At 45.4% G+C, this 20,985-nt stretch overlaps 1 protein-coding gene across 1 annotated transcript in view; it reads left to right on the forward strand.

Annotated features, from left to right (window-relative positions):
• Positions 1-10,134: 10,134 nt before the first annotated feature.
• LOC129324355 (putative uncharacterized protein C6orf183) overlaps positions 10,135-20,985 on the forward strand; it is a 66,599-nt gene continuing 55,748 nt past the window's right edge. Inside the window, exon 1 of the mRNA XM_054971577.1 lies at positions 10,135-10,192. The gene's annotated coding sequence lies outside the window, so the exon portion shown is untranslated. The remainder of the gene's footprint in view (positions 10,193-20,985) is intronic.

Here is a 20,985-nt window from a genome sequence, read left to right on the forward strand (position 1 = left end):
CCCACAACAACCATCGTTCTCCGGCCGTGAAAGCCTTCGACAATACAGCTTCACACACAGCCTGGAACAGATCTTGAAAACCTACCCTCTTTGTGCTTCAGTACTAATGCTACATGTGTGCAGGGCCAGGGTGATTCAGGAAAAAGATTAGGAATAAAGGGAATTCCGAAGCAGCCAGCCGCTTCGGAATACCCGATTCAGAAAGATTCAGGTTTGCTTCGTAAAGATTCGGCCATTATTTTCAATGGGGAACATGCTCCTGGTTTTCCGGGAGCGGCATTTTTACAAAGCAAACCAAACCTGGTGGGGGCCTTCTCCCAACTCTCCTCTAACTACCTCCAAAGTTTCAGAAGGATTGGACTTTGGGGGGCCATGTTCTGGCCCCCCAAAGAAGCAACCCCATCCTCCACTCTCCATTGTTCCATATGGGGAAAAAACAAGTGATCTTTCTAGGTGGCTTGGGGTGGCATTTTGCATGCAAAATGCACCTAATTTTCAGGGCACCTGTTCCTACCTCTCTTCCCACCCTCCCCCAAGTTTCAGGGAAATTGCACTTTGGGGGGCCATTTTATGGCCTTCCCCAAAAAGGTGCCCCATCTTCCTCCACTCTCCTATGGAAAAAACAAGAGGGCTTTCTAGGTGGCTTGGGGTGGCATTTTGCATGCAAAATGCACCAAATGTTAGGGGACCTGCTCCTACCTGTCCTACCATGCCCTCCCCAAGTTTCAGGAAGATTTGACTTTGGGGGGCCATGTCATGACCCCCCAAAGGTGGTTCTCCCACCACACCATTTTATTTCTACTGTGGGGAAGACTCCCACACAGCAGAAACACATGGATTGGGGCTGCCAATGGCCACAGCCACAGTCTGGCTACGCTACCTCAAGCAACCCATCAGAACCACACACACACCCCAAACCTAACTACCCTTGCAGTAACTGGCCATCCACTCTCCATTGGTTCATGTTATGGGGAAATCCAGACTCCCACAGCAGGAACACATGGGATGTGGCATCCATGGCCACAGGCATAATCCCCCTTGCAATCTACCCCCCCCCCACAGACCCAAAGACACGCACCCCCAAGTTCCCCACCACCCCCAGAGCAGGCTGGCCAGTCATTCCCCATTGTTTCTATGATGAGAACTTTTAAACTGTCTTTCCCAGGGCAATTATGCACAGGCCAGGGGTGCCACAGTGGAGGGCACACTCCTGAGTGCAAGCTCATCCCTGGAAAAGCACACCTGAACCACAGACATGTGATGCACCCCAAGTCCCCCACCCCACCCCCTGAGCAGGCTGGCCAGCCACTCCCCATTGTTCCCTATGATGGGAACTAACATTCACACCAGAGAATAACACACAAACACACATTGAATCAAGTTCAATTTTTTTTTATTTTTTAGCTTTCAGTTACAGCATTAAAGGCACATGACACCAGTGTGACACATCACAACAGTCTCCTAGATAATAGTACCACAGCTAACTTCAAACCAGAGAGTCACAAACAAACAATTACTTGCAAAAACACTTTTCTTGGCTTTAAGTTTCACAGAATGAAGGCACAGCACAACACATCACAACAGTCTCTTAGATAATAGTACCACAGCTAACTTCAAACCAGAGAATCACAGAGAAACACACACAATGGCTTGTAAAAAAACACTTTATTCCTTGCCTTTAAGTTTCACAGCCATTCCTCCCAAACTAAAATGAACTGGGGGACACTCTTGCAACTTAGTCCAGCAGAACCATTGTCATTTCCTGAAGCCGGGCTCTGCCAGTGGGGAAACACCACAGAGCAGAACAGCACCTGGCCACAAGCACAACACAATGGTATTTGCAGAGCACGGTTGCAGAGCCCACCCCCCCCCCCCCCCGCCAGCTTCAAGCTGAACTGGAAAGCACCTGTGAGGTAGTATTGTGGTGTAGCCTTCATCATCAGCTGGCCCCCACCTGCACCATTCGTACCTGCCCCTCTCCTCCCCCACCCCTTCAACATGAACATTTTAAATTTAACATCAACAGTTTACAACATTTTACAACAGCAAACAACATTAAACAACATTCTCCTCAGCAGTAGCTTAGTTTGGCTGCTACTGTGAGTTTCCTACTGTGAAAGTCTTTATCCTAACCTGTCTCTCCCTCCAGTGGCATTCAACATTTCTGGGGCCTGTTTCCTTAAATATCAGAATAAATTTGTGCCCACAGTGGCTGTGACAGTTTTGGAGGGTTTTTTTCCTTGTGGGGGTGGGGAGCCAAATTGCAGGGTGCATTCCCTTTGCCACTGAGACCCACCCTCCTCCTGCTGGATTTCTACTTCCTTACTGTAGGGAAGAGCGTGATTCCCCAGGTCCTAGACTTGCAGAGGATGCAGGCTACAAGGAGGGCTCACATCATTCACTCTGGAAGTCCACTCCTGAGAAATCGAAGAGCCAAGAGTTGACCTTCAGGAAGACCAACTATTCAACTCTGCATGGGAGAAGGTGAGTGTGATGTGGGCTGACAATGTTGCGTGCATAGGAAAAGACGTGCTTGCTCTCCACACTCGTCGGAGGGCATGAGAGAAGCCACTGCTCCTCGAGGGACTGCCTCCAGCCAGACTGCCTCCTTCTTGGCCCAGTAGCTCAGCAGATCAGTGGACAGCAACTTGCAGGGCTCCGCAAGTTAGTACCTGACCACTGCCTCCGCCAAATCCTTTCTCACACAATTCACGATACCAGAGTCCCGAGGGCCCGCCGGAGCATCTCCATCTCCATGGACATTCCAGCGGTGGCTGTGGGGGGAGCCTGCTCAGAAGGGGTGCAAGAGGGACCCACAGCACTGGGTCCTCCGCCCATCCCCTCTGATGACAAGCGGCCCCTCTTGGCCTGCCTACACCTCACCTGCGCACAGAGGGCATCTCTGGCTTGGGTGAGGTTCCTGCTCTGCGAAAGTGCCCTTAATGCACGGGTTGCACATGGTCGCCAATAGGTACAACTCCTGTGTGAGAGGCATTAGCTTGGCAGCTATGCCCTGCTGCAGCCTTCTCACGAGTGCACGCACCACTGGAACACTGTCTGCACCTGGTGCATCTGGGTCCACAAAGGAGGCCAATGAACTCTGGAGCATGTGCACCAGAGGAATGACCAGACCCAGGGTCACCGTGTCAGACGAGACCGCTACACTAGTCCTTGAAGGGCTTCAAGACCTCCACTTTCTGGGAGATGGTGAGCCAATCCTGGCTGAACTTACCCTCCTGCCTCCAAACGTTGCTCTCTGAGAGCCATACCTCAAGGGCAGCCTGCTGCTCCACCAAGCGCTCCAGCATGGCACAGGTGGAGTTTTAGCGAGTGACTACGTCAGAGATCAGGACATGCTCCGGCACGCCTGCCCTGGCCTGTTTCTGGCGCAGTTTGTGAGTGGATTTCACACTGTGTGAGAAGTGACTCATGCCTCCAACATTTCTGCAGGAGATATTGGAAGTCATGAGTTGCACGGTCCTGGGGTTCCGGGAAGGAGCCCACCCCAAGCGCAGCTTTCACCACTAGGTGAAGTTTGTGAGCTGCACAGTAAATGCATTTGTGGCTCACCTGCCGTGCCACTGCCCTCATGTTCTGGCCACCATCCATCTTCATGCATCCCATGGTGATGGTGCCCTCGCCTATCCAGCAGTCAAACTGCCTCCTCAAGGTGGCCACGATGTTCTTCGCTGTGTGCGACACATCAAGAACCTTGACATGGAGCAAGGCCTTGCAGTAGCCAGCCTGGCAGTCTCCCATCTGTCCCTGCCTAACGCTGGGCACTCCACCCCCAATCTGAAGGTCCTCGGGTTGCTACCAGTGTGCAGTAAGCGAGAGGTATGAATGTTGCACTCTAGAGCAGGTCCAGATGTCGGACGTGAAGTGCACAGTTCTCCCGGCAGCACAGGACAACTGTGCCTTCACGTGGTCCCTGGCAGCCCTGTAAAATGAGGGCACCATGGTCCTACTCAATGTTGTGCGAGCAGGGATCGTGTACCAGGAAGCGAGATCCTGGAGCAGCTCCTGGAAGTCGAGTTGATCGACTAGGGAGAATGGCTGGCCATCATGGGCAATCATCTTGATGATACGGCACATGATATGCCTGCTTGCCTTCTGGATCCCCCCTCTGGGCACACTAGTGCCCTGCATACCGAGCATCTCCATCAGAGATGCTGCCCTACAGGCATCCCGTGGCATCCCTGCCCTACAGGAACCCGTGGGGGGAGAGCACCAGAGGAGCCTGCCTCCTTCTGGCTAGCTGGCAGCCATGTGGTGCCACTTGAACTCCCCCCCCCCCGAAGAAGTGCCACCTGGTGTTGCCTCTTCAGGTGGTTCCGCATTCCAAACGTGGAGAGATGGTTCACATCCCTCCCGCCACTGATCTGTGGCCTACAATGCTGGTACTGGGCAAACCGGGGGTCCTCCATTCTCTGGAAGTGACTTCAGATATCGGAGGTAGTGGGGGCCCCATGCCGCACAGGGAAGGCGCTTACGCCACCCCATGAGACAAACCAGCAGAAAGCAGGTACCAGTCTCTCAAAGTCTCTAGGCCAGGGCAAAGTGGAAGCTAGCTAAAGGCAAGCCTCCAACTTAAAGTCCTGCAGCATTTTTTAAAAGGCACTCTTCTTCCAGAGAATCCCCATTGGCTGGAAGGAGAATCCTGCTGTAGGATTGGACACTCCTAACTCCCCCTCCATTCCCTGACTCCCCTCCCTCCGTCCCCATGTACTCCTAGAGTAGTCACTCCCTCCTCACCCCTCCCATCCTTTAAATAAGGAAGGAATCTCTGCAAGCAGCTTGCTGGCTGCTATTACATTGCATTGCAATGCAAAAGCCGGCTAAGTTTTGGAGCAAATTCAAGCTTCCCGCCAATTTTTAAGAGATGGGAGGGGGAAGGAGGAGGTTGTAGTGAGTCACTCACTCCTCCCCCTCCCCCCCTCCAAAAAAAGAGCAGGAAGCTTGAATTTGTAGCAGAACATTGCTGGCTGTTTGTAAATGCAAACAACCGGCAAAGTACTGCTCCCGTCTGCCCCGAAGCTTTCCAACACGATCCAAATCGCTTCAGAAAGCTTTGCTTCGGTATTTCAAAATTGGGCCCGAACCCGAATCAGATTCTCAAAGCGCACATCCCTAACTAATGCCACAAAAATGTGTAATAGTACAGGACACAGGATAGGCTTAAATGTTAACAGTTATAGCAAGAGTTACTTGCTATAAGTGATGTTTGTTTAATGTATGTATTCTTATCACACACCAGTCTAAAATGTTCTCCTTTGGACAAAAAGGAAGGTTAAAATAGGGTTAATTTTTTTCAGATTAAAACGTAAGCATGAAGTATTCATGTGCCATCTCTGCAGACTAGGCAATCTCAGTCTTAGACACCTTGCCAGCCAGGTGATGATGAGATTTATCCAGGTTTATTGTATGAATAACTGTGTGTGACTTGCATCAAGAGAGGTATTAGTCTTCAGTTTTGCATGCAAGTACTTGTCTGTGTAGCATAGTTTTAGGTGGGTAGCCATGTTGGTCTGCAGCAGAACAGCAGGATTTGAGTCCAGTGACACCTTAGAGACCACCAAGATGTTCTTTCACTTGAAAGCTCACAATCTGAAAATCTTGTTGGTCTCTAAGGTACCACTGGACTAAAATCCTGCTGTCTGTGTACCATTCTAGGATAAAGGAAAGATGAAAAATCAGACAGTGTTTGTTTTCACATTGTTCACCCTATACAACAGTTATGGTAAAGTTGGTCGCTTTATAACATCATAGTAATGTCTGACTTGTGCTTTTGTAAGTGAAAAGAAGGTTCAGTTTGTTATTAAAATCTGAGTGCTCCTGGAGAAATAAGGGATCATGCTGGCATTGTTTGTAACTGGGAAGTAGAAAAAGTTGGGAATGTAGTGCTAGAGCTGACTTGCAGAATCTAATGCATGTTCTGAAGCATTTATTTGTATTACTAATAGCAGAGGTTTAATATCAAGTGGTACTACATGCATTAAATGGTGTCTATGTAAAGAGGGACAAAGTCTCATGCTTAATATGCTATGTTTCAATAATGCATGTATTGCAGCCAGTTGTGGTCTTATCTTGTGGCCTATCATTTTTCTTGTCTTCTTCAAGTTGTAAAGATAAAGCTTACGACTTTTCAAATGACTTTTACAATTATATAGATTTTTAGCCCAGCCCGAATCACTTACAAAATGATAAAATAACACAGAAAATACACAAGTCATTTTTTTCCTATTTATGATAGCTACCTGGAAATCTTCCTTTGTGCGATTGTGCTAGATTGCTTAAAAGTTGAAAGGACAGAAGAACTTTGAGTATCTTGGCGCTTTTTTGCAGTGTTTTTTAGCACTTAGTCTGAAGATTGGTTGTACAGTAAAAAAATAAAAGTAAATTTTCTTCTAAAGGAATGATACTCTTATTTTTAAAACTTGGCATCCAAAATGGTTTTGTTGTAACAAATTAAAAATGCTGTCTTCAGTCCTCAATCCAATTGTTCCAAAAGAATCCCAGTAAAGTCAGTGGAGTTACTATGAAACGAAGGAGGATGGAATTATTTTATGTAGACAGTCATCAAAGAAACTACTGCATTGAATCGGAATTCGTGAAATTAAGGACTTGCCCTGATGCCCCCAGCTTTAGCATGCTGCATACAAAGGTACAGAGGATGGTGGGGGGATGTTAGAGAAAACAGGACAATCATACTCCTTTTTAAGTCCATTGAAGTCAGTGAGTTTTGAAGGGTGTAACTCAGCTTAGGACTGAACTGTCAAAACAGTTAATATAATTTTTACTGCCACTGACTTCAGCATTCTAAATAAGGCTTTATTCACATGATTAACCATTCTACCAGAGACGCCTGTACAGGACATCATCCTTAACAACATAGCCAACTATGTGGATACTTAAATCTGGAAATTGGAGCCATGAACAAACAAGCCAGATCTTTCTACAAAACCCCAGGTTTGCAGAAAAATCTGAAATGTTTAACAACAAAAACTGAGGGTTCGACCCACCCCCCAATTTATAGAAGTAGTATCTATGCCTTAAAAAAACATGCCCTTTGCAGTGGCCACTGTGGGGCTTGCTAGGCAGCCACAAGAGTATTGCCAGCCTTCAAGCCTTGGTTTCTGTCAGTAATGGGCAAGGAGAGCAGTTCTGAGCCGTTTCCAGATGGCTTACCTGCACCCGGAACGTCGCGCCACGTTGTGGGGAAAATGCGAAATATCGCATTTTCTCGCATGAGTTTTGCTCGACGTTGTGTGATGTCGCGCAAAACTCACGCGAGAAAACGCGATATTTCGCGTTTTCCCTGCAATGTGGCGCGACATTCCGGGTGCAGGTAAACCATCTGGAAACGGCCCTGGTGTTTGAGGAAGGACATACTGGGGCTAGGCCCAGCAGCAACCATCAGGCAACTTGATAGCACACAAATTCCATGACTCATCCAGGCCCAGCTGCTCACTACTGTTCAACAGCAGCCCACCACCACATAAAAGCCAGCCTGGTGTAGTTATTAACGTTTCAGACTAAGATCTAAGAGACCCAGGCTCAAATTCCCAATGTGCCATGAAATCTTGCTGGGTGACCTTGAGCCAGTTACACACTCTCAGCTGAACCTACCTCACAGGGTTGTTGTGAAGATAAACTGGAAGAAAATGGTGTAAGCTGTTTGGGGTCTGCTCTGTTGAGCAGAAAGGAAAGTATAAACGTAGTAAAAGATAATATGGCTGAAGGTAGGGGGAATAAAATGTAGGTTGGGTACCTAAGAATCAGAGGAGGAAGCAGAGGAAACTGAGTATGAAGGGCTGCCAGGAGGAGGGAAAGAGGAAATAGTGTGGGGGAGGGAAATACAGAGGAAACAGAGATGCCCCTCACAAGTCCTTATGTGTTCCCCTCTGTGTAACTGGGTCTAGTATGTCAGCCAGCACTGTGCTGTTCAGGTAGACTTTTCCTAGAAAGTAGCTAGGTGCCAGGGGTAGGGAAGGAGGGAAAACTGAAGATTGAAAGGAGATAAAGGGTGGCTGGCTGGTGAGTTGCAAGGAGAAGGAGGCAGGAAAAGGGGAGCAGTTATGGGGGCTTTCAGGGAAAGGAAAGAAGAAATGGTGGAGGGGGAAATATGCTCCCTGTAAGTCCTAGTAGGTGTCCCCCACTCCCACTTGTCATCAATATATCTAATTTCTAACATGACTCCATCTGCGAATACTTAAATCCAGAGATTGGGATCATGTACAGCTATGTCAGATCTCTCTACAAACCTGAAAAATGCCCGAGTTTGCAGAGAAATCTGAAATCTAAAAAAAGTACCTTGGTGTTAACACACACACACACCCGCCCTCCAATAGAAGCAAAATCTGTAGCTTTAAGAAACAAATGCCCTCAGTGGCTGTTGTTAGGCAGCTGCAATAATTCTGCCAGCCTTCAATCCTTGGCTTCTTCAAGGAGGAAGGGGCAAGGCTGTTTCTACGGCTGTTTTGGTCTTTGAGGGAGAATCCCTTGGGGCCTATGTGACAGCAACTGCCAAGTGACTAAGTTGATACCACACAACTTCCATGACTCACCCAGGCCAGCAGCCTCCCTACAAAAGCCAGTATGGTGTAGCCATAGTTTGAGACTAGGACCTGGAAGATTCGGGTTTGAATCCTCACTGTGCCATGGAAAATTACTGGGTGATCATGGGCCAGTTACACACCTAACTGACCTCACAAGTAGGTTTGCCACCTCAGGTAGGGCCTGGAGATCTCTCAGAATTACAACTGATTTGCAGATAGGGATCTGTTCCCCTGGAGGAAATGGCTACTTTGGAGTGTGGACTGTATGACTTAGGGCCAAACTACAAGTGACGAATGACACAGGTTGGACACTTGTCAGCTTCCCTCAAGTTTTGATGGGAAATGTAGGCAACTTGGTGGAATGTTGGACAAGTGACAGTTGAAAAGTCCATTGGACAGCAGTCGGAGAGCCAAGCTGCAAGATCAGGATGCCTACATTTCCCATCAAAACTTGAAAGAAGCTGACAAGTGTCCAACCTGTGTCATTTGTCACTTGTAGCTTGGCCCATAATCTACTCATGGGGATGTTGAGAGGTTAAAATGGAGGGGTGGAGGATAATGGAAACAGATAAATGATAAGTGGGGGTGACTCTGTGGGAATTAGAGAAGGAACGGGATGGTGAGAATATGGGAGCTACCAGGAGGAGGAAGAGAGCAAATAGTGTGAGGAGGAGGGTACAGGGGAAAGTAAGGTGTCCCTGCAAGACCTTACAGGTTCCCCAGTGCACAACTGGCCCCAAGCCAGTGGCCCTCACTAAGCAGTCTTGTCCAGGGAGGGAAAAGGGGAAAACTGTAGACATGGGTGCAAATAAAGGAATGTTGACTGGTGAGTGGGAAAAAAGAGAAGAAAGCAGGGAAAGTGAAGAGGCTATATGGGGCTTTCAGGGAAAGGAAATAGTTGGGTGGGAAAAATGAGATCCCTTCTCAACATGCCCTTGTAGGTCCCCTGCTCATTATTTCTGTACCTCTCGGTTCTTTACATATAATCTCATGAGCCAAGAAAGGGAAAAAAATATTTATGAAATATCCTGAATAAACCATATTATGTTATTAACCTTTGCAGCCCAAAGCCACCCTTCCAAACTCCCAGTCTTGATAAAAGTTGCCTGTTTCCACTCCCCCGTGCTTGGAAGCTGTTGTACAAATATTTTGCTGTCCACATTTGCTTAATATTTTGCTAAGTAAAACATATTTTTCTGACAGTAGTCCTGGTCTCCATATCTGAGAGAATATTTGTTCTTCTATGTATGGGCTTTGTTTTGTAGGGTGAAATAAAGCAGCATGCCACATTAGAAGCAGATTCATTTTCTGTAGACATTTGTGTGTACTGAGGTTGCTATGGTTACAGCTAGGCCTTTGTATGCACTGTGGTTACTCTTGCTGCTCCATTGCTACTGTAGTGTTTAATTGCATCAACTATAGCAACCTGTGGAAGGTTTGCTGCTACCGGTTTCAATAATCCATCAGGGCCTTTTCTCTTTTGAAGGCTGTTTAACTTCTGGGGTTGGGAGGCTGAGTAATCTTGCCATTGTGCCAGGCGTTGTATTGCTCTCAAGTTACAGATCTAAAATGGGATAAAAGTTTTAAAAAGAGTTTATGGCATATCAGTTGCTAGTCTTATCATCCGTACTGAGGTAAGTGCAATCAGTTAAAGATGTGTTTTGTTTTGTTGCTGTTTTTTATTCTTGCTAAAATAGCAGCCAAGAGAAAATTTCTGAAAAAGAAAAGTGAATTTGTATCATATACAGTACTATGGCTCACACAAGGTAGTGTGTTGCCTTGAGAAGAAAGTTAAAGAAAGAGAGAGTCACGGAAATAACCAGAAGAAGAAAGCAAACTGCCGTGACTTACTAACTACAGATCATATTATCTAATGAGACTCAATAAAAGTTGTCTTGTTTGTGAATTTCTTCAGTCTTATTTTTTAATTTCATATATTCAACCACTGCCAAACCAATTAACAGTAAAGAATCTCAGAGGCAGTCACATCGATACAATCAATGAACAATAACCATCAAGATCACAATTCCACAGCAAACCTAAAGCAGTATATGTTACTACAATAAAGTGCTGAGTGCTCATATGCAATAAATGACAATAAGAAAGTGACCGGTGCTTATACAATTAAAGTGACAGTGCCTCATGGAAGAATTTTAAATTACAGCGATATGCCATATATGAAGTTCAAAAGGAACAATGTCCATAAGTCCAAATGGGGATAAGATTCCATTGATATTGAGGCTGCCTGTAAAGATTGCCTGATGTACTGTTGCGGATGTTCCCTTCTATGAATTGTAATTTCTAATTAATGTAACTGCGAGGAAGAAGGACACCAGAAACGGGACATGTATGCTTGCCCACTCATTGCAGTTAGTATCAATGGAATCTCATTCCCATTTGGGCTTATGGACACTGTCTTTCCAGTTGGAGTTCCTCGCTGCACCTGTTGAATTGGAAGCTTATCTGTTGGATGTCTTCCCAGCTTGAGTTGTTTACTGTACCTGTTGAACTTTCTTGTTAATAATTAATGATCACATAAAGATTTTTCAGTGAATTGTTTGTTGGTTTATAATGGTCCATATAGTGTAAGTGTGAGCAGAACCACAAGTGACAAAAGGCACAGATTGGACACTTGTCAGCTTCCCTCAAGTTTTGATGGGAAATGTAGGCCACTCGGCAGAATGTTGGACAAGTGACAGTTGAAAAGTCCATTGGACAGCAGTCAGAGAGCGAAGCTGCGAGACCAGGATGCCTACATTTCCCATCAAAACTTGAGGGAAGCTGACAAGTGTCCAATCTGTGCCTTTTGTCACTTGTGGTTCTGCTGTGTATATACCTTCACTTTGACCTTCATTGCTTTTTCATTTATTTGATTTATTATTGCCTTCCTACATGTGCGGTTTCCCACCTTCTAACAGGTTGTATTTGTTGGTAGGAGCCTCTTTGTTTTTTTGTCTTTCCCTTTTTGTTTTGGCAGAGAGTTTTTGTGGGCTGCAGCCTTTCAATGGCAGCTGAGGTGGCACCTCACCAGAAGTCTCTGAGGCCCAACAGCAGGGTTCGTTCTAGGGCAGGGGTGGCCTAAAGAGTCTTGGCCCTTGCCTGGCTCACCTTCAGGAGGGTAGCAGGCTTGCAGGTAGCCACAGCTCAGGTGAGCAGCCTTGCTGCAGTAATGGGGGTGGGCTCTCCCCTCAGTTTTTCCAGGATCATGGAGGCGGGGGCTCCCCTAGCATTATGCTGTGCCTCCCACAAGACCAAAGTGGCCTCTTGGGAGGCATTTGGTCTCTATTCTGTTAACCAAGGGAGCCTCTCTTGTTCTTAGCGTGCCTCCCAAGAGGGCAGTGGGGGGCCGATTCCTGCACAGTGGCTCATCACACAGGGCACAGCAACAAGGCACAGGCTGCAGTGCCACCAATAGAGTGCTGGATGGGCACATGACAGAAGGGGAGCAAGGGGGGGAAAGCAGGGAACAAGCGCAGGGCCAGCCAGGCTGGCTTGAGGGTGCCCCTCTGGTCCCCCAGAGAGCTGCACACTGCAGGGCTTGTCCAAGGCCCTGGAATTCCTTACTGAAAGGGTGGAGTGGCTAGGCGACTCCGTGGCTGGGACTGGGGCTGGGGCAGAGGTTGAGGCCCCAGGACCTGTTGAGCCCCCCAGGTGGCAGGCGATCCACCCAGAGGCTTATGCCCATATAGAATCTCGCTTACTGTCATTCCACAGTTGCCCTTCTCAGCTGGTGAGCTGAGAGGGTGAGGGAGGTCATCAGCCAGCAGGTGGGTCAGCCGATGCTGGGATCCACACCCCATTCTGTGCCAAGGCTCCAATAACTGGTAATCAATAAAGCTGTGGCCTCTTTAACTCCCCTTTGGTCTCTGTGTTTCTGTCGCCTTGTCCCTCACCTGGCGCCCTTAAAGGTTGTCTTGCAAAGGTCTTGTAGAGAAATACTGTGTATGTGGAAGGGGGGGTAGTGTTCAGCTCCTCTTTAATTTGTGTCCCTTTCCCCCTAAAAATGGGATTCCCTCCCCACACACATCTTATGAATGATTGGAGTAGACCTATGTATAAAGGCTCTGCTACCCACACACCAGTTTGCTGAGGAAAGTTGGAGAGCCCTCTCAGCCTTTTGCTGTAACCACAGCAAAAGGATTTTGGTATACCCAACATGAGATCTTCTAGCCTGGTGAAGGTCTCCTCTCCTCTCCTCTCCTCTCCTCTCCTCTCCTCTCCTCTCCTCTCCTCTCCTCTCCTCTCCTCTTCTCTTCATGCAGATTTTAAACATTTTCCATTGTTGTACTTTCATAGCATAAAGTGCAGCTATTAGGAGCACAACCTTCTTCAGTTTAAAGTTCTTATTTTTCCTATCGCAACTGTCACAGTTCTAAATGGAATTTTTTTTTGCTCCTCACCAACACTTTTTGGATCAGTAGAAAGATGTGTGACCTTATAGAACTGGAAGTCTTAAGTCAGCAGGAATGCAGTGCCAGATTTCTTATGGAGAACAAATGGTTAGAGGAGATGAATTAATGATTTATAAACAAAAAGATATTTCTGTGAAAATGGATGTATGTAGCTTAATCTCAATTTTCTTCATTATTAGGTACTTGCCCTTATCTGTGGCTGTAATATAATCCCTTCATACAAGTATAAAATGCTTGGTTAGGCACAGAAATGCTGTTTGGCATAGGGATGGACATTCCAATCCAGAGGCTGGCAGGGTCAGTTGTGGCTATGGGAAGTGGGACAAGGGTATTGTAATCAATACAGTCTAATTGAAAACACAGAACAGCAAATGATAGCCAGCCATGATTTCCCATCTTGCTGATCATCAAATTCAAAAGCATTGGATTGATGTTTGTCCTTTACTCTGGCCTGCTGTCTAAATGCCCCTCATATGAAATGACTTAGCATGGAAATATACATAGGATTACAGTAAAGTATTCAGAAAGATTAAAGTTGTAGGTCACAAACTCAGGATTTTATGGGAAGAAAAATTGGCAAAGATGTATAGCAAGACTTGGAAATGTTTTGGATTTGGATCTGCTTGAAACTTGGATGGTTACTAATTGTATTAAACACAGATCTTCCCCAAAATAAAAATAATCCACAATATTGTGACTTAATATTTCAGGAATAAGTCAGTTTTAATAATTGCCCAGTAGAAGCTTTCCCTTTTACTCCGTTAACCTTCTGCAATGTAATCTTTCAAAAAAAAATTGTACAAAAGTAGGTCTATCCATACTTGGCTCTCCACAAGAGACAAATCTGGATTTCTGACTCTCTCCTTTTTTCACAGACAGATTTCAAAATCCTGATTTTCAAAACTGGATTTATGTGTTTGCGTTTCTGTGTATGTGTGGTGAATGCTCACTGTGAAACTTCAGTTCTTACAAATAATGAGATCCAGAGTGACACTCATGAGGGAATGAACTGTAATGTCTAACATCAATGCCGGTGGAGTGAATTAGGTAGGTTGAAAGAGACCCAAAGAGCTTCATGACAGAGTGGGGAACTAAACTCTGGCTTCCTCCAGCTCAAGTCTGTTACACCCCTTTCTATATAAATGTATGCCAGATTAATATTAGATCTACAGCCACACCTTGCATTTCATGCCTTTTTGGTGCCAAGATTTACAAAAGTATTTTTTGGAAAATAAAGTGTATCTGACAAAGACAATTTCCACACAGGTTGTTTGCTCCTGATTCAGAGCTGAAGAGGGATTTTCTCCTATTTCTCTGCTGAATTGTGATGCATTTGTGCACTTACTGGGGTTTCCCAATCCTCCCTAAACCAGCTTTGCTGTGAAGTTTGGAGAAAGATTGCAGCAAACGCTAGATAGCTGCCGTGTGGGGTGAGCCATACCCACACAGCAGCTGCCAGGGGCAGTTTGGTGTAGTGGTTAAGAGTGCGGGACTCTAATGTGGAGAGCTGGGCTTGATTCCCCACTCCTCCACTTGAAGCCAGCTGGGTGACCTTGGGCTAGTCACAGTTCTCTGGAGCTCCCTCAGCCCCACCCACTTCACAGGGTGATTATTGTTGTGGGGATAATAATGACATACTTTGTAAACTGCTCTGAGTGGGCATTAAGTTTTCCTGACGGGCGGTATATAAATCAAATATTATTATAATATTATTATTTAAAAAATCAGCAACTGAGTATTGTTATAACAATCTCTGTGTTAGTCTTTCTGAGCTTTCATTTTTTAAAACAAAGTAAATTGCAGAGATTTATGGGGAAAGGCACATCTCTGCAACAATAAGGGCCAGAGATTAACTTTTTTAAAAAGATATAAAAGATAGGAATTCATAGAATCTGATACACATATTATAATATTGATAGTATGATATTTATTTGCATTACTTATACAATATTTATTTATTTATTTATAGTCCACCTTTCTCTTTGATACTCAAGGCGGATTACACAGTGTGAGTCAGTACAGTGAATTTCAAAGACATTTCAATACACACGTAATTGGGTATGTACATGCAAATTTGCAATGATTTTAAACCAGCAGAAATCCAATACAGAGTTGAAGAAATGCTGAAACAGAACGTAAACAATTCTAAGACTGACATATTAAACAATACAGGAACTACCTAGTAGGATAATACTAACAGCAATAGTGGTAAAGTCTATAGTCTATCATACTTAGAGCAATAATAGTAAAGTCTGTAGTCACTTCTTATCCCTTTATGGATGAGACCACTTTCCTATTCTATTCTATTCTATTCTATTCTATTCTATTCTATTCTATTCTAGAATTTTTAAAATAAATCTGTTCTGCTAGGGAGAAGAAGGAAATTGCTGAGGAACTGGAGCAGGAAACTATGGGGAACTTTGACATATAGAAGCCCTGTTGCCACTGTGCTGTATTGGCAACTACAGCAGCAACAGGGAAGCAACACAAGCCTGTCCCCTGCTCAAGTCTATGAATGTTTATGCCACAGTAAAATGGCTGTGAGTTTTGATTTGAAGAGTTTTCCCCACCCCCCAAACCACTATCCATTTACAAAAACTGGCCCAAACTCATAATCCACAGTTAACAAGTAGCTATTTACACTACAATTTGATCTGGAAACCTTCCTGATCTATCACAAATGCCCATTAGTGAATCGTTCCTATTAACATAAAATCCTAACACCATTCAAAATTAAGACACCAAGACAACTACTGTATTAGTACAAGTAGGAGGTAGTTTCTCAACAGGAGCAATGTTTACTCATAATGTTTATGTTCTGTAGTTAACAATTTGGTGAGTTGTATGTGCGTTATGTGCTGTCAAGTTGCCACCGACCTATGGCAATTCAATGAATGAAAGGCCTTCAAAATGTCCTATCATTAACAGACTTGCTCCGATCATGCAAACTGGAGAACGTGGATTTTTTTAATTGAGTCAAACCAACTTATGTTGCAACAAATTATGTATACTATAGTAGTCTTATAAAACTGCTTTGCGATATTTTTCTTCTAAAAATTGTCCCTAGGGCAGATTAACATATATTTTACAAGTTCATATGAATAACTAGCTTGATACCCATGCTTCGCTACAGTATTTAACTACTTTAAATCTAGTTATAATACTTGTGGTTATGTAACATTTTGTGGTTGTGGGGACAGTTTGGAGTTGGTTTTGTAGTATACTAGCATAGCACCCGAGCTTCACAAAGGCGTTTGAACAAAGCAAAGCATGTTGATGCTGAAAAACAATGAAGTGAATTTCGAAATGTAACATTTCTTGAAGAGACTTTAAAAGGAAAAGACTGTAGTACAATAAATAAAGTGAAAAATATGTACAACCGGGGTTTTTTTCCTACTGAAGGATCTCTTTGTAGACCACATTGGTGGTTTTCCCCTCAGGTGCTAGGATCACCAGGCTGCTAGGTGAGCACACTCTGGAGAAGGCCACGTAGAACTGCCCATGTGAGAAGCAGTCCTCCCTCAAGTCAATTCCTGCTACCTTCAGTGTCTGCTCTGAGACTTATTGATCGTCATAGCAAAGCAGACCTTGAGGGGGAACTGCAGTCTCTTGAACTTGAAGGGGTTCTCTGATGGTATGAGTGGTATGCACCTGTCCCTGAACTTTGAAGGTCGGCATGAAGCTGTCTCGTAGTACTTGCTTGGCCCTAAATGATGTCATGCTGAAGCTGCCATTGTACTTCCGTACATGGTCTATGAAATGGACATGGTCGGGCAGGCTGCCCATTAGCAGGCTGTAGAGAGGTTGGGGCAGAGGTTTGAAGTGTGGGACGTTGTCATTGCTGCAACATATGCCGAGAGCCTCCTCCTTCCACTTGAGGGCATTGCAGTACTTGCATTTGTGGGTCATGGTACCCAGAGATACAGTGCTGTCTGCCTCATAAGCCACATCAGGATCGTATGCCATGCCTGAGTGAGCCTTGACCTTCCATGGAAGTGAATGCTTCTCTACTTGTCTTCCAGGATTGCTTTGCTCATAGACAGACTCTGCTTCTGTGTGCATCTCAGGGTGATCTTGCACCAGAGCTAGATCTAGGGGGGTCAGGGGGGGGTCACCTGCCTCCGATGCCGATGAAGAGGGGGCACCGGGTGCGGCTGCCGGCCAGAAGAGTGTGCCAAGGAGCTGGAAGCAGCAGCACTGGTGGCTGAGTGGGAGGTCTGGGAGGCTGCACGCGTGCCTCCCTGGCCGTCTGCCACACCAACGGCTGCACCTGATCCACAGCTGCTGCGCCTGGCTAGGAGTGCATGCTGGCAGTGGCAGTGCAGGGCAACTGAGTGGGCAGCCTCCCAGACCTCCCGCTCACTTGCCCCATGCTGCCACCGCCAGTGCGTGCTCCTGGCCAGGCGCAACAGCTGCGGGCCAGACGCAGCCATTGGTGCAGCAGGTGGCTGGGGCAGTACACAGGGCAACTGAGTAGGAGGGCTGAGAAGCCACCCGTGTGCCACCCCAGCTGCCTGCCGCGCCAATGGGGCGGCTGACTTGCAGTTGCTGGCTGGGGAGCGCACAGAATTGTGGGTGTGCTCCCGGGGGTGGTGTGCCCTTCATGATGATGTCACGTGCAGTGATGTCATCAAGCAGCTTGGGTGACGGTGTGTGCGCTTTGTGCGCATGCACACTACTGGTCACAGGGGTGGCAACAGCCTTGGAGCTGTCCCAGGTGCCGGTGAGCCTTGTTACAGCCCTGGCCACCGCTGCTCAGAGCACCGCAGGAATACGATGTGCATATTTCTTTGCCACATCTCTAAGTTGCTTCCTCCTTTAGCATTGGTGTATCTAGCACAACGTCTGCCAGGAGGCTTCTTGGGGGCAGTAAAAGGTGATGGCTGCAAGAGGTGTGGAGTTGGACTGAGGGAGGGGTGGTGTGGTGGGCACTTCGGCAGGTTCATGTGAGAGGTTCGCATTGAAATGGCCCCTGGAAAGGTTGTGCACCATCTCCCCATGAACATTTAATACCTCAGTGGCCATACTGACTTTTATATAAAATCCCTGTTCAGGAGTCTTGTACCATCTTTCTTCAACTTTCTGCAATTTCCTTTACCTGATTTTTACCTCAGAACACAGAGTTCTACAGCTGACCAATCAGGGCTGGGTGCAAGCAGATATCCTTTGATATGTAGATTGCTAATTTCAGGACTTCCTCCTCATGACATCCTTCTCTTCCTCCCTTTGTAACACTTCTACTTTTTCTCTTCATCTTGCACCAAGGATGCAGGACTTGTCCTGCCATCCATACCCATCCTTAGACTAGATAGGTAGATGGGAATCTTATCTGTCCACTTTCCTATTGAGGTATGGAGTTCCTATAATAAAGAATTCTTACTTCTTTTCTAAACCTAAGGCAAGTGTAAGTTTGTTACTTTCTCACACTCACACCAGCCACCATGCTCCAACCGCCTATCATGTTTCTCTGCAATCTATGCTACTCTGTTCCTTTTTGTTCCTTTTAATAGGGAAAAGTTAATCTCTATTTTATTTCACTTTTCAGTTATATTATCATTACATTGTCTTTTGGAAATGGAACACTGGAGAAGGGTAGGCTCTATGTTTCCTTGTTAAAATAGTTTTTTTGTTTGCTTGCTGCTGCTGTCATTTTTGCTGAATGTGGGATAGGTCTTTATATCCTTGATTGAGAACAGTTAGTTTTTTCATGGTAGTGTGTGTGTGGGGGGGAGGGGGCTGGCTGCTTCAGCCACTCCTAAACTCCTCTTTCAATTTCCATTCCATTTTTAAATGTTGACATGGTATGTATTGAAGAAAAGGACAATTTCTAAAATGGCAGCCTGGGTGCTGTCTCTCTGAAGCAATGAGAAAGCCCATCTGCATGAACAAAACTGGGGCAGGGGGAGGTGATGCTGATCAGAGGCCTTTTTAAAATATCCTTTTGCCTTGTGTACAGCTCAGAGAGAACATTGGTAAGGAATGCACACTTTGTACATGTTCATGTTCTTCATTTTGCTGTTACCTAAAATGGTATGGTTCAGTTTCAAGTGACAACCAACTAGCTAATGCTTAGAGATGAAATTGGGGGCAGAAACTGAGTAGCACTTTCAAAAGTACAGCAAATGCATTGCTGTAGGATTTAAGGATTCTTTTGGTAGATAGATATTTTGTGTTTTCTTCAAGCCTGTGATTTCCTATGTTTGCTGAAGTGGATGCTGAACCAGTTCCTTTTTAAAGTTAATTAATGACCCAAGCAAGCCTGTTAAGCATTCTTTTTAAAATGTCTATACTCTAAAGAGTTGGTCAAGTAGATATGTATTGACAATTGTTCACTGCCTAGACAACAACAGCTAACATGAACTGGTTTTAAGCATATAATAGTATTATTGCACAGTGTTCTACTTTGCCTGGTGGCTGTTTGGATTAAAAGCTATAAAACACTTTGGTAAATTTGAAATGCTATTACAAAAAGTTAGAAGCTCCAGGGATTACACCCTGTCTGCACAACCCAGACATTCACACATGTTTGCCAAGGACCAAAATATAACATCTAATGTTTGCAGGCCATAATTTTCAGACAAGGAAAATATCTGCATCAGCTACTACCAGAAATAGATCCAGAGGAGTTAGCTGTGTTCTTCTGTAGTAGCAAAACAGTAAAGAGTCCAGTAGCACCTTTAAGACTAACTCACTTTATTGTAGCATAAGCTTTCAAGACCATGCATCTGATGAAGAGAGCTGTTGGTTAGTCTTAAAGGTGCTACTGGACTCTTCACTATTTTACCAGAATTAGCTAAACTTACCAGAATAGGCCTTACCATACTTCTTTCCTCCTGCACCTCAGAAAGATCATTCTCATGCCTTTGTAGAATAAAGACCTTTCTATGGTCAAGCATGAGACAGGCAAGGCTTTTCTTCATGGACATAAACAGATCTCTCAGGAAATTGATCTTAATGTTATAAGTAACTAATGAGTTCATTCAAAGAACATCAATTAGAACAAACACGTTCAATGTAACTTAAAATCCTAGGTGGCATAACTGAGTTTTCTTTGGGGTCATGGCTATGGGCTGTGTTCTGAATTGCCTCAAAATGTGCTTCTACTCACTTATAGGATATGAGTTTGAAGTGAGAAGAAGATTGCTACTATGAACTACGTACATTGCTCAGAAATGAGTGCATAGCAACTGTTTTGTATTCTGTCCTGGCTCAGAGACTTCATGCATTTACCAAATGAAGACATCTGTGATGCTATAATTTAGTAAATTTCAGTACTAAGTCACCCTTATGAAAAAGGCACATGACTCCTGTAAATGAACATCTGAGAATATTTTTTAAAATGTTCCCCTATAGGCTTTTCTGTGTTGCCTTTCTTAGTGTCAAATTTGCAACCATTAGTTTGTCCTATGCAAAAGATATGTGTATTTGTAGATCTTAAAGTGACTATCCTAAAAGTAAATTTCAAAAGCAGGACACGCAGGAGATCGCTGAGATACCGCTATAACCACTGGCCAACTCTCATCTTTTCCTAGGTTTGACCCAGCGCAGGAGCATTGTTAGGGGGGGTGTCCAGGTGTGCCTGGGCCCATCTCAATTTGTAGGGAGCCCTTCCCTAAATCCCCCATGGCCCCACCACCATAGATAGTAGGCCTCTCCCTATGATGTCACCAGGCCCCGGTTCCTTTAAGGATTTACCATACCAAAGCCTCTGGCCCAGCCCCAGCCTCCCCCCAGGGGAAACTGGAAAGTCTATGCCCCTGGATCTCAGTGTTGTAGAATACCATAGAGTCCACTCTCCAAAGCAACCAGTTCCTCCAGGGGGACTGATCTCTATAGCCTGGAGTAGAGATGGGCACGATCCCAAAAAAATTGCCGATCCAGCTGATCGTGGATCGGCGCTGGTGACAATCCCGACTAAATGATCCACACCGATCATCTCCCGTTCCCGATCCGTGGAACGTGGATCGTGGATCGTAGAGGCCAAAGAGGGGTGCGCTGCTATTCCCAGCTATGTG

The sequence above is a fragment of the Eublepharis macularius genome, chromosome 1 (assembly GCF_028583425.1).
Source record: "Eublepharis macularius isolate TG4126 chromosome 1, MPM_Emac_v1.0, whole genome shotgun sequence".
NCBI lineage: Eukaryota > Metazoa > Chordata > Lepidosauria > Squamata > Eublepharidae > Eublepharis > Eublepharis macularius.